Source organism: Triticum aestivum, chromosome 1A, assembly GCF_018294505.1.
Source record: "Triticum aestivum cultivar Chinese Spring chromosome 1A, IWGSC CS RefSeq v2.1, whole genome shotgun sequence".
NCBI classification, from domain to species: Eukaryota; Viridiplantae; Streptophyta; class Magnoliopsida; order Poales; family Poaceae; genus Triticum; species Triticum aestivum.
Window position 1 is genome coordinate 180161049 of NC_057794.1, and position 12534 is coordinate 180173582.

The window sequence follows — 12534 nt, forward strand, 5'->3', positions numbered from 1 at the left end:
GCAACCGAGCGGGAGGACGGCGACTCATACTCCAGCTGAGCACTAGACGCATTGTCATCGCCAATTAGGCGCTAGCAGCACCATCATCTGCACCTGGTCTGCTTCCCGGCACAACGATTTGCCAGGGTGTTGGGTGTGGATGTCTTTGCCTCCTCCAGCTAGACCCCGGCAGGCTTCCTCATGGAATCCGGCTTCGTCTTCCCTCCCGGTGTCCCTCCTCTCGCGTTCCTCTGGTTCTGGCGGTGGTGACCAGGGCATCACCTAGCCGCTCCTTCCGTCCAATGCCTTTGTTCACGCCCTCCCGATCCTGTTAGGCTGCGTCCCATGGGTACTAACGGGGTCAGGCTAGGCTTCTGCCCAGGCACTCCTTTTGCCCTCTTCACCTCCCTCTGTAGTTCCTAGGAGGAGAGGGACAAGAAAGGCATTACAGGGCACTTATCCTTTTTCAGTTCAAAAGATGTAGGCATCTGCCAAGCTTTAGCCTTAAATATGTAACCTTTTCAACCATGTATTGTACCCTGTAAGGTTTGTACTTGTTTATTTGTGTATTAATGAAAAAAGATATGCTTTCCAGGAACACTTGCGTGTATCATGTCCATGCAGGGGAATGACTCCTCTATACTATCAAGTAAACAAGGTTTTCTGGCAAGACATCCTGCCGGTCCCTTCCATTGCTACAGCGAGGCTAAGCCTGGTGGGTTAGGAGCGTGGAAGCGAACTGGCCCCTAGTCAACCCTTTTATCAAATTCCACTCCAACCATCCTGACCGAGGTAATCTTTGAGTCAAAATATGGGAGCACAAATGTTGGAGGGTGACAAGGTTTTTCTATGCACAAGCTTTCTAAACAGAGGTACACTATGGACGACTAAAGGGAACTTATCTACTTTGGATTGTCGAGGGGGATATGCAAGCTTGTTCTCACTTCTTCTCCTTGGGATTTTATACATGGCAGGGGGCCCTGTAGTAAGAACAGGGGGAAACAACAACATACAACCCTTTCTAAATGATCATGGTAGAATCATGCTAGAATAAACATGCATGCAAGTTTTTAGGTGCCAATGCATTGTTTTGTTATCTTTGCACCAGGGTTTGCGCCTAGCTTTTTACACAGGGTTACATGCACATCAACAAGGCTTGTACAAAAGGTGGTTGCTGGGACTAAGCCCTTCAGCCGCGCCTTATGGGTAGAACTTGCGAAGATGCTCAATATTCCATGAGTTTTGCACCTTGATGCCATGTTTGGTCTCCAGACGGACTGCGCCAGGTCTGGTGACTTGTACTACCCGGTAAGGGCCTTCCCACTTTGGCGTCAACTTGTTTGCACATGCCTAAGGATAAGGTCGCCTTACTCAAGGCTCTGGGCATGGATCCTGTGGCTATGATAGAGGCGCGGGGCTTGCTGGTAGCGTGCAGCACGCACAGCGGCCCGGAGATGATCTTCCTCGAGGAGCACAACATCGTCATGCCGAAGCTACTCTTGCTCCACTTCATCGTAGGCAAGTAATCGAGGTGACCCGTATATGAGTTCCATGGGGAGCACTGCTTCTGCCCCATACACTAGGGAGAAAGGAGTCTGGCCGGTGGCTCGATTTGGTGTCGTACGTAGGGACCAAAGAACCACCGGCAGCTCATCAATCCAGCATCTGCGCAGTTTCGCAATTTATCAAAAGTTCTCGTCTTGAGCCCACGCAACACTTCAGCATTCATCCTCTCAGTTTGTCTGTTGCTTCGGAGATGAGCAACAGAGGCGAAAGAGACCTTGCTCCCAAGGTTCTGGATGTACTGCATGTAGTTGCGGCTCGTGAATTAGGTGCCATTATCCCTAATCACTCTGGCGGGTACTCAAAAACGGGACACCAAACCTTTTAGGAACTTGATAGTTGATTGTGCGCTCACCTTCCTCACTGGTTCCACATCCGACCACTTTGTAACTTGTCGATTGGAACATACAAGAATTCAAAGCCCCCGGTAGCACGGGGGAAGGGGCCCAAGATATCAAGCCCCTAGACCGAAAATGGCCAGGATAAAGGGATCCTTTGGAGAGATTGAGCTGATTGATGGATATTCTTGGAGTGGAACTAGCAGGCTTCACATTTGGTGACTATAGCTCAGTTGCATCCTGGAGGGATGTGGGCCGGTAGAAACCCTGTCGGAAAGCTTTTCCAACCAGGGCTCTAGATTCAATGTGAGAGCCACACATACCCTTATGTATTTCTACCAACAGCTCCAGCCCATCTTCCCGGCAGATGCAACTAAATTTCACCCCATTTGGTCTCCTTCTATACAAAGTGCCATCGACAAACTGATACATATTGGACTGTCGCCTACTCTTTCAGCTTCTTCTTGCTCTTCGGGAAGTTCTCCTATTTGAAGGTAGTAGACTATGTGATGCGCCCAAGTTGGAGCCTGAGGCTCGACAACAAGGACTAATGGCACCTCCTCGTACGTGGGAGCGCCCACCCCGACCGCAAGAACCTGTGGTTCCCTGGGAGAGTGCTGCTCGCCAACTGAAGCTGAGTTGTTCTCGACAGCCTCTCTACCAGCGGCTTCGGGAAACCCTGTCGGGAGATACATGCCGGAGTCCAACTTTCTCCTTTTTCTGGCCATCATTGAATGAGACATTGAAAGGATCGAGAAGAGGGGTCTAGAGGGGGGTGATTAGACCATCAACAAGTAAAAGTGGCAGTTTTTAGGTTTTTCAAGTTATGGTGGAGTTTTAGCACAAGTTTAAGCATTCACAACATTTCAAGCAAGCATGACAAGAGTATGAGCAGCGGAAAGAGTAAAGCATGCTAATTGCATGAAAGTGAAGGGACTTGATTGGAGTGTGCAAACGCAATGAAGACATGGAGACTTTTGGCATGGTTCTGATAGGTGGTGCTATCGTACATCCACATTGATGGAGACTACAACCCATGAAGGGTAACATTTGTGCGAGTCCACAAAGGGCTCCACCCACGAAGGGTCCACGAAGAAGCAACCTTGTCTATCCCACCATGGCCATCGCCCATGAACGACTTGCCTCACATGGGTAGATCTTCATGAAGTAGGCGATCTCCTTGCCCTTACAAACTTCTTGGTTCAACTCCACAATCTTGTCGGAGGCTCCCAAGCGACACCTAACCAATCTAGGAGACACCACTCTCCAAAAGGTAATAGATGGTGTGTTGATGATGAACTCCTTGCTCTTGTGCTTCAAATAATAGTCTCGCCAACACTCAACTCTCTCTCATAGATTAGGATATGGTGTAAAGATAATTTGAGTGGAAAGAAACATGTGGAAGGCTATAAATCAAGAATCTTGTGGTAGGATTGGAATATCTTGATATCAACACATGAGTAGGTGGTTCTCTCTTAGAAAATGTAAGCTGCAAGTGTAGGCACGTTCTGATGGCTCTCTCTCTCTCTCTCAAATGGAGAAGGGGTGGAGGGGTATATATAGCCTCCACACAAAATCCAACTGTTACACACATTTGACCCAACTCGGTCAGACCGAATAGAAGAACTCGGTGAGAATGATTCAGTTCAAAATGTGAAAATTAGGAATCTTGGTGGGACCGACTGGAACAACTTGGTGGGACCGATGTGCTAGGGCTTAGGGCAAACATCAACTCGGTGACACCAATTGCATCGACTCGGTGAGACCGAAATGAAGCAAATAAGGCAACAGAGAAGATGTTAAGCCAGTTCGGTGTGACCGGTCACAATTTTGGTGAGGCCGAAATAATTGCAACAGGCAACAAAGAGTTTTGCAAGGACATCTTGGTGAGACCGAGATCCTATCGGTGCGATCGAACTGTTAGGGTTTTTGGCAGTGGCTATGTCATATGAACCCAGTGGTGTCGCATAGAAAGAATTGGTGGGGCCGAGATGGAGTTTAGGGTTTTGATGTATTTGGAATGAGAGAGTGGTTGAGGTTTTTGGAGCAATATCACTAAGCACTTTGAGCAAGTAGACCATTAAGCAACACCTCATCCCCTTTTAATAGTATTGGCTCTCCTATGGACTCAATGTGATCTTGGATCACTACAACAGAAATGAAGAGTCTTAATCTTTTGCCAATATGTGTCCTTAGCATTTTGAAGGGGCTCCAGATCCCCATGTCCTTTCCACGCCATTGTTGAACTTGTCTGAAATACACTAGATAAAAGCATTAGTCCAACAATAGATACGTTAACATTAATTACCAAAATCACCGGGAGCACTTGTGCTTTCAATCTCCCCCTTTTTGTTAATTGATGACTAGCTTAAGGTAAAAGATATGAAGAGTAACAAGTAAAGCTTTGGAGAAACATGTAATGAGTATAAGCTCCCCTACATGTATGCAATCATGTGAAGATAGAATAGAATATACTAACATGTGAATGCATAATCACAACAGAGCAAGCAGAGAGTTACATGTATCTTGGCCATATGCATCATATCAAATGATATGGTTTAGAAATGTACCTCCATGTTTATGAATCCCTCTTGAAAACAATATGTACACCATCAAGAGATCATCATGCACATGAGTGTGATGCATATACTTACCTTGTGGTCTTGAGCTGACTTTGGAAAGAGTGGACTTGAGAAAATAGGGTTAGATGACACAAGAACACAACTAATAAAGCATTTTAAGGAACCACAAGAATACCAAGACTGGGATGGCATGTAATGGGTGAGTACTAAGTACTTCATTTAGATGTAGACATGTCCCAAAAGATTTAAAGATGTGCAATGAATTCCAAAGATTTTTCTCCCCTTAGACATGGACTCTTTCTCCTCTTGAATTTGATATTGGATAATGGGAGAAGGTAGGGTGAGATAAAATCAGAGCAACAAGGATTTTAGCAATAGCTAAGATCAAACAAATTGACATGTATTTACCCTCTAAAATACATGTGACTTCTCTCCTCTTTGGTTACTAGCATCTAGAAGGGCTTAGATGTGCTTAGCTGATAAGCGTTAATGTGCTCTCTCTCTCTCCCTTTGACATCAATTTCCAAGAAGAACACTTTTGGATCATGAGCCAAATAGGTGTGGTCCTTGAGAGACACTACGAAGTAGTAGGTATTTTATCATGCTTAGAGAGAAGAATCATTGAGTGGTGCTAAGGAAACTAGACAGAAACAAATGGCAAAACATCTTCTCAAAGTTGATATCGGTGACGTCGAAGCGTTTTCCTTCAGTGACTCGGAAGTGACATAGACACAGAAGTTACTTATTGGTGCGACCGAGTTGGTCCATGTCGGTTGTACCAATGAACTATTCACAAGGAGACCTTGTATTTCGGTCGGGCCGATAGATTTGAATTGGAGGGAACGAATTCAACACAGAGTAAAGATTTTTTTCATCTTAGCTCACTTAGCAAATGAAATCTCATAAAGATTTGCAAGGAATTCACTGAAGGATTTGCAATGAATTTACCATAGTAACTCAGATGAAAACCAGAAAAGAGATCTAGATGAATTTTTTTTGTTTTAGAGAGAGACAAAATAGCAAAGCAAATATGCAAATAGAAATAGAACTGAGCAAGGAACACTAGAGAACTTGATCGTAGGTCATACTCATTGTTTAAGCTCAAATGGGGTTACCATTTCCGTTTAAGCAATTTGATGTATTCACATCTTCTTGAGTTGCTTTGACACATGACTTGGGTCAAAGCTTCTTTAAGATGGAATGACATACCTTGGGTTGTGGTGTTGATCTTGATCATGTAGTCGAACTTGTGTTCGATGCTCAAGGTTGATGTTATCGGATTCAGGGCTCCGCAGACCCAAGGAAGGTTCGAACTCTAGGGCGCGTGCGAAGAACTCAACCCCACCAGCTAGCCAGTTTGTCGCCCCCATGGCTTATCTCGATGAACAAGGAAGAAAAAAGACACAACAGTTTACCCAGGTTCGGGCCACCTTGCGGTGTAAGACCCTACTCCTGCTTTGTGGTGGATTAGTCTCGCGAGGGGCTGGAGATGAAATGGTACAAAGGAAGAACAACCTCATGAGGTATGTTCTAGTGTGGGTGTGAACTAGATAAGTCTCCCCTCTCTATGGTGGTGGCTGAGCTATATTTATAGTGGCATTGGTCCTCGTCCTCAAACGAAGGTAGGAAGGGATCCCACAATGGCCAATTTTCAAGGAGGACTAGAAGTACATCCTATCCTGACAAAAGGTGGCCTTCGCCTGCAAAGCTTCTGGTCGTGACGTCGTGGTGGGCTTGGCGATGACATCCATCCTGTTATCCTCACGGTCTTGGTCTTCTTGGATGGGAATGGAAACCTTTGGGTGATTCATCGGGACCCCGCGCCTACACTTGCCTCCTTAGAACCAAAGAGGAAACCTGCTCCTCTACTCTCATTGTCACCCGCCTGGCCTTGGTCGCCATGGCTGGCATCACCTCAACCTCATGAGGTGGGCGCCGACATAGAAATCTCCGCTCCTCGGGAGCCAGCCTGAGGAGGCCGCTCCCTCCAGAGGTCTTGATGTTGTCCGCCTCGCGAGGGTCTTTTCTGGAAGGTGTTGAAGATGGGCCATACCAAGCAGTCGAAGGAGCCACACCATGGGACGCAGGTAGGCAAGTCTGGCTACCCTGGTTCCCAGAACGCCGACAGTAGCCCCCCGGGCGCAAGGCGCGCTTGGACTTGGCTTCGAGGCAAGCCAACGGGCAAGGGAGAAGCATCGCAGGCCCCAATCACCTGCAGGCCCAGCCAACGCGTGGCGCTTGATGGGATGTGGGTGTCTCCAATTCCCCACACCGCCTCGACAACTGCCTGACTTGACAACTGTCCATTGCATGCAACAAAAACTATCATTACTCGGAATCATGGGAGGCTAGCGGCTGGCCTCCCTCTGGCTATAAATGGGAGAGGGGGCGGAGCCCCTAGCTCGTCTTCATCTTCTCACTGCTTGCTCCTTCTTCTTGATCTCTGTCCCACTGCCTTGCCAAAGCATCCATGGTGCCAGTGAGGAGGCTTTCTGCCGCGGAAAAGTGAAAGGCTCCCAAGGAGAGGCCAAGCTCGCCACCACCCAAGAGAGGCCGCGGGCACCCCGCGAGCACGCCGAGACACTGATGGTGGCTGCTCGAGGGCGCAGACGCACCCCTTTGAAGATGGGCGCCGCCTCCGGAAGCCATGAAGGTGCTTCTTCTCGCAGCAGGAGCTACCGCGGCCGGGCCGGCCCTGGTGATGGGGGAAGGCATGCGGCAGCCATTTGGCCGTCGTGCCCGTGCCCCCACTCGGCCAGCACGTCCCCGGAGTTCATGATGTGGTTGGAGAGGCTTGCAGGCATTTGGTTCCAGCTTCCGTGCTTCTTCGCGGGCACACTGCCGGCCAGGGGACCTGGCGTCCTCTGGCTGCAGGATGACGGCTGCTGCAGCAAGGACTCATGGGTGGAGGTCGAGGTCACCGCCGCTGGCAACGTGTTCCTGAACCACGGGTGGCAGTCGTTTGCTCGCGCGCGCGACTTGCACGGGAGGTGCACCCTCCACTTCAGGTACGATGGCGGCGCGACCCTCTACATCAGGGTCTTCGGGGAAGACGGCCGATGCCTGGGGTGCTGCCCGGAGAGCAACAACGACGATGACGATGACGACAGTAGGAGGGGCGGCACCATCAAGCGGTGAGCTTGCCCTTGGCGATGGTCACGCCGCCTCCAGTAGCGGTGGCTCCCCCTCCTGGGAGAGCACAAGCTACAGCGACCAAGGCAAGCCTCCGTGCCACCAGGATCGGACTGGGGATGGTGAAGAGTCGTGTCGTTGCCGCGCCCCGATGAAGCAGGAGGAGGGCTCCGACTGAACTTGTGCATCACTGGCGCCGGGCCTCAAGAGCCGATGTAGTCGCGCGGTTTGCTTTTGTTTCTTTCTTTCGCCTGCACTGAAAAAAGTAGAAGGCCCTGTCAGGGCATGTAATGAACTAACGCGCCTGCGACATTATCCTTTTCATATTGCATCATGGTATCCATGTTGATGTTGATTATGATTGGGGTGACTTAGCTTAGTATGCTTGTGGTAGACTCCCTTGCCATGGAGACGTGCCTCTCCAGGACTTGTATTTCCTGCACGCCCCTCATTCTTGAAGATTCGGAGGTTGCCGAGCCTCGGGAGGCACCCTGCGGCTGCAAGATTAGGAAACCTCTAGAGGTGTCACGCCCTTCATGAGCCCCCGAGCATGGGCTGGCCCCCGCTGGCATGTTATGTTGCGATGCCCAGAGGCACGGACTCAAAATGGGGTGTTCGTGCACGTGAGCTCGTTTGAGAGCGTCGCGCGACGTAAAGACGCCAAAGGCCAGGACACTAAGGCTTTGGCGAGGTGTGTTCGTAGGCAGGCCCGAGCACACACCATGCCCAACCCCCGTGCACGGACGCACGAGGAAGAGAAATTGGAAACTGCCACTCCTCCTAAGGCAACACCTAGAACAACGAATGATGCAAGGAGAAAAATTTCCCAACCCTCTCAAAAAGGAGACGCAAAAACTTCAAATTTCATTCAAGAAGTTGCAAACCAGCTACAGAAAACAAGAAAAAGAACCGCCGCGTCCGGCACCTATGCTAGTCTTCTTGTCTTCCCACCAGCATGGAGCATGGGGCCTCCACTAGGACGTGGGTGGGAGCCCCTGTGAGGCTCAGGGGCGACACTCAGGAGACTCCGGGGCATGTACAACCCCAACTCATTATTACGTGATTGTCACGAGTGGAGACATTGATCACGGATAGAACTTCCGGAGATGCTATATGTTCCAGGCATTCTGGATGGGTACCCCATCCTACGTCTCCAAGTGCGCGCCGCCAGGCCTGGACACACGAGCGATCCTGAACGGGCCCTCCCACATAGGTGAGAGCTTGTGAAGCCCCTCCCTTGAGAGCACCCGCATCAGGACGAGGTAGCCCACCTCGAGGGTCCTGGAGCGGATGCTACGACAGTGGTACCGCCGCAGCGCCTACTGGTACCTCGCCACATAGAGTGAGGCTTGGCAGTGGTGCTCCTCCCCCAGCACGAGGTCCATCCCCCGCGAGGCTTCCTGGCATGCCTTGTCAAACACCAAGACCCGTGGGAGCGATGTTTGACCTCATGAGGGAGGACCGCCTCAGCCCCGTAGATGAGGAAGAACTGGGTCTTGCCCGTGGGCTTGGTCGCGGTGGTGCGGATGGACCACAACATAGACTAGAGCTCGTTGAGCCAGCCCCTCCCAAAGGCCTCAAGTTTATTCTTGAAGCTCCTTGCCTTGAGGCCCCTCAGGACCTCCGTGTTGGCATGCTCGGCCTGGCCATTGCTTCGTGGGTGCGCCACCGAAGCGTAGCATATCTACGTTCCAAGGTTAGCACAATACGCTTTGAAAAGGTTGCTCGTGAACACAGAGCCATTGTCGGTGATGATACGGTTGGGGACCCCAAAGTGTCTCAAGAGGCCCTTGATGAATTTGACGGCCGATCCAGCCGGGATGGTGCGCACGGGCTCCACCTTTGCCCATTTGGTGAACTTGTCGATGACGACGTAGAGGTAGCGGTAGCCTCCAGTTGCTCGGGAAAAGGGGCCCAAGATATCCAGCCCCCAAACCGTGAACGGCCATGAGAGCGGGATGGTCCGGAGGCCCTGAGCTGGTTGGTGGATCTATTTGGCATGGAATTGACATGCCTCGCAGGACCTCACAAGCTTGGCAGCATCGCTGAGCGCCATGGGCCTGTAGAACCCGCTGCGGAATGCCTTGCCCACGAGGTTACGTAACAAGGAGTGATGCCCGTAGACCCCACTATGGATGTCGGCCAACAGCTCACACCCCTGCTCTTCGGAAATGCATCGTAGAGAGACGTCATTTGGGCGCCTTCGATAGAGTCGCCGTCCTGGATGCAGTATGCGGTGGCTTGGCGGACCACGCATTCTGCGTCTTCTTCCTTCTCTGGCAAGGCACCTCGAAGTGGGTATGCCTTGAACTCCTCAGTCCAGAACCCCTCCTGAGGTTCGAGCGCGGGGAGAAAGCGCCCCCCTGAGGTCAGGCCATAGGCTGTGGCGCGCGAGGTGGGTGCCATGGGCGGCTCCTCCCTAGGAAGTATTGGTCCTGCAGTGGGGGAAGCCGCCGATGGCTTGAAGAGACGGTCTTCAAAGATGCCAAGTTTCTGGGGGTTGCGTCGGGACATCCTCTTGGCGATGTCATCCGCCTCCTTGTTTGTGTCGCGCGGTACATGCTGCAATTCCAATCCAAGAATCGTTTCTCAATTTTGCGTACCTCTTCAAGGTATGCCTCCATGTGCTCGTCCTTTGGCTTGTATGTATGCCTTGTTGGAGAAGTGATGTAGGGTAGAAACCGTAGTGCCCGATCTTTCACAAAATGGAGTGGATCCTACGAAGAACACGAAGAACACAAGGGGAAACACGAGAGAAATCACTCAAACCAACAAGATTCGATTACACATGTGCTAGATCCTTGAAACAAAAGAGACACAAGATCCACGATCAACAAGGGACGATACAAGTAGCACGTTCTTCTCCATGAGGAGGTCTTGAGGGGTCTTCCGTGAGGGGTCTTGAATCCACTTGGGGGATCTTCTCCATTGAGGTTGTGAACTCCGATGGAGAAGGGGAGCAAGTGGAGAGCAAAGCTTATCAATGAGCTACTAATTTGTTAACCCTAGAAAGAGGGAGGAGGAGGAGTATATATAGTCTAAGGGGGCGAAGGGGTACATGGGCCTCGGCCCAGCACACTGTGCACAGACAGGCGCCGATCGTCCGGACGCTGTTGGACATCCGGTGGCTCGCGAGGGTCCGGACGTCCGGAAGAGGTCGGACGTTTGACATTTCAACTCGGGTCAGGTGGCGTCAGATTTCCGGAGTCGGTAGGTCGACTGGAGGCTCCGGACTTCAGACCAAAACTAGACAACTCCATTCTGCAATAAACTCTGCCAATGCCCTACTCTAGATTGTTGATGTGCTCTCAAACTTCAGACCAAAACTAGACAACTCCAAAGCCCACTCCACTATTCTTCTGGTAGCCTCGGGGCTTCGGAGTAACCTTTGCAAGAGAAAGCAAGTGACAACCGTAATCTCATGGGCTTGGAAGTAGTGGCACAGTTTCCTTGAGGACATGATGAGGCCAAAAATCAATTTTTGCATGCCAGAGTACCTTGACCTAGCCCCTGTAATAGGGTACTAACGAAGTACACTAGGCGCTGCACCACTTTCTTCCTTGTTGCGTCCTTGGAGTTGCCCCTGCTGCCATGCTCTTCCTTGCCCTGATCCTCATCCGATCCTGCTGGGCTTTGTTCACTCAATGCTTCCTCTACTTCCCGTTGTGCCACTAAGGCTGCACTAACCACTTGATTAGTTGCCACCAAGTACAGCAGCAATGGCTCTTGTGGTCTGGGGCAACCAAAGTAGGCAGAGAGGAGAAGTAGGCCTTCAAATCTTGTAAAGTTGTCTCTCCTTCTGGGGTCCACTTCATAGGCCATTCCGTCTTCAAGATCTTGAAGAACGGCAAGGCGCGCTCGGCGGACTTAGAGATGAATCTGCTAAGCTTAACAACGCATCCTATCAAGCGCCTCACATCTTTGACTGTCATGGGTGCTTGGATCTGCTTGATAGCTTTGAACTTGTCGGGGTTGGCTTTGATCCTATGATGGGACACGAAGAACTGAAGTAGCTAGCCAGAGGGGACAGCAAACACACACTTCTCCGGATTCAGTTTCAAGTTGATCTTGTGCAGATTAGCCAATGTCTCCTCCAAATCCTGGATGAGGGTTGCTTTGTCCTTGGTTTTGACCACAATATCATCCATATAAGCCTCAATGTTTCTGTGTAGTTGTGGCTCAAAACCAATCTGGACCGCTCTTACAAAAGTGGACCCGGCACTCTTTAATCCGAATGGCATGCGAACAAAGCAGTGCGTACCACATGGAGTAATGAACAAGGTCTTCTCTTCGTCTTCCTTGGACATGAAGATCTGATGATATCCAGCGTATGCATCCAGAAAGGAGAGAAAATCACAACCTGAATTGGAGTCCACAATCTGGTCGATGCGCGGCAAAAGAAATGGGTCCTTCGGGCAAGCTTTGTTGAGATTTATGAAATCTATGCAAAGCCTCCACTTCCCGTTAGCCTTGCGCACAACTACTGGGTTTGCTAACCATGTTGGATGCGGTACTCCTCTGACTAAACCAGCTGCCTCAAGCTTCTTAATCTCTTCTACAATAAATTGCTGCCTCTCCAAGGCCTGCTTCGAACCTTCTGCTTGATGGGTTGGGCATGTGGGAAGATAGCAAGGTGGTGCTCGATTACCTCCAAGGGAACACCTGGGATATCAGATGGTTGCTAGGCAAACACATCGATATTTGCCCGCAGGAAGTCAACGAGCACTCTTTCCTATTTGTCTTCAAGGGTGGCGCTAATAGTGAAGGTACCATTAATGTCAGCTAGCCCTGCAGGGACCTTCTTCACTTGTGGTGCAGCAACCTTGGATCTTTTGCTATTGGAACTCTCTGGCAAGTCACCAACGGGCGCAGCGCACTCCGGAGAGGTACGCTTCCTAGATTCCTTGCTGGTGTCTCTGCTATCCTTCTTCTTTCCTTTG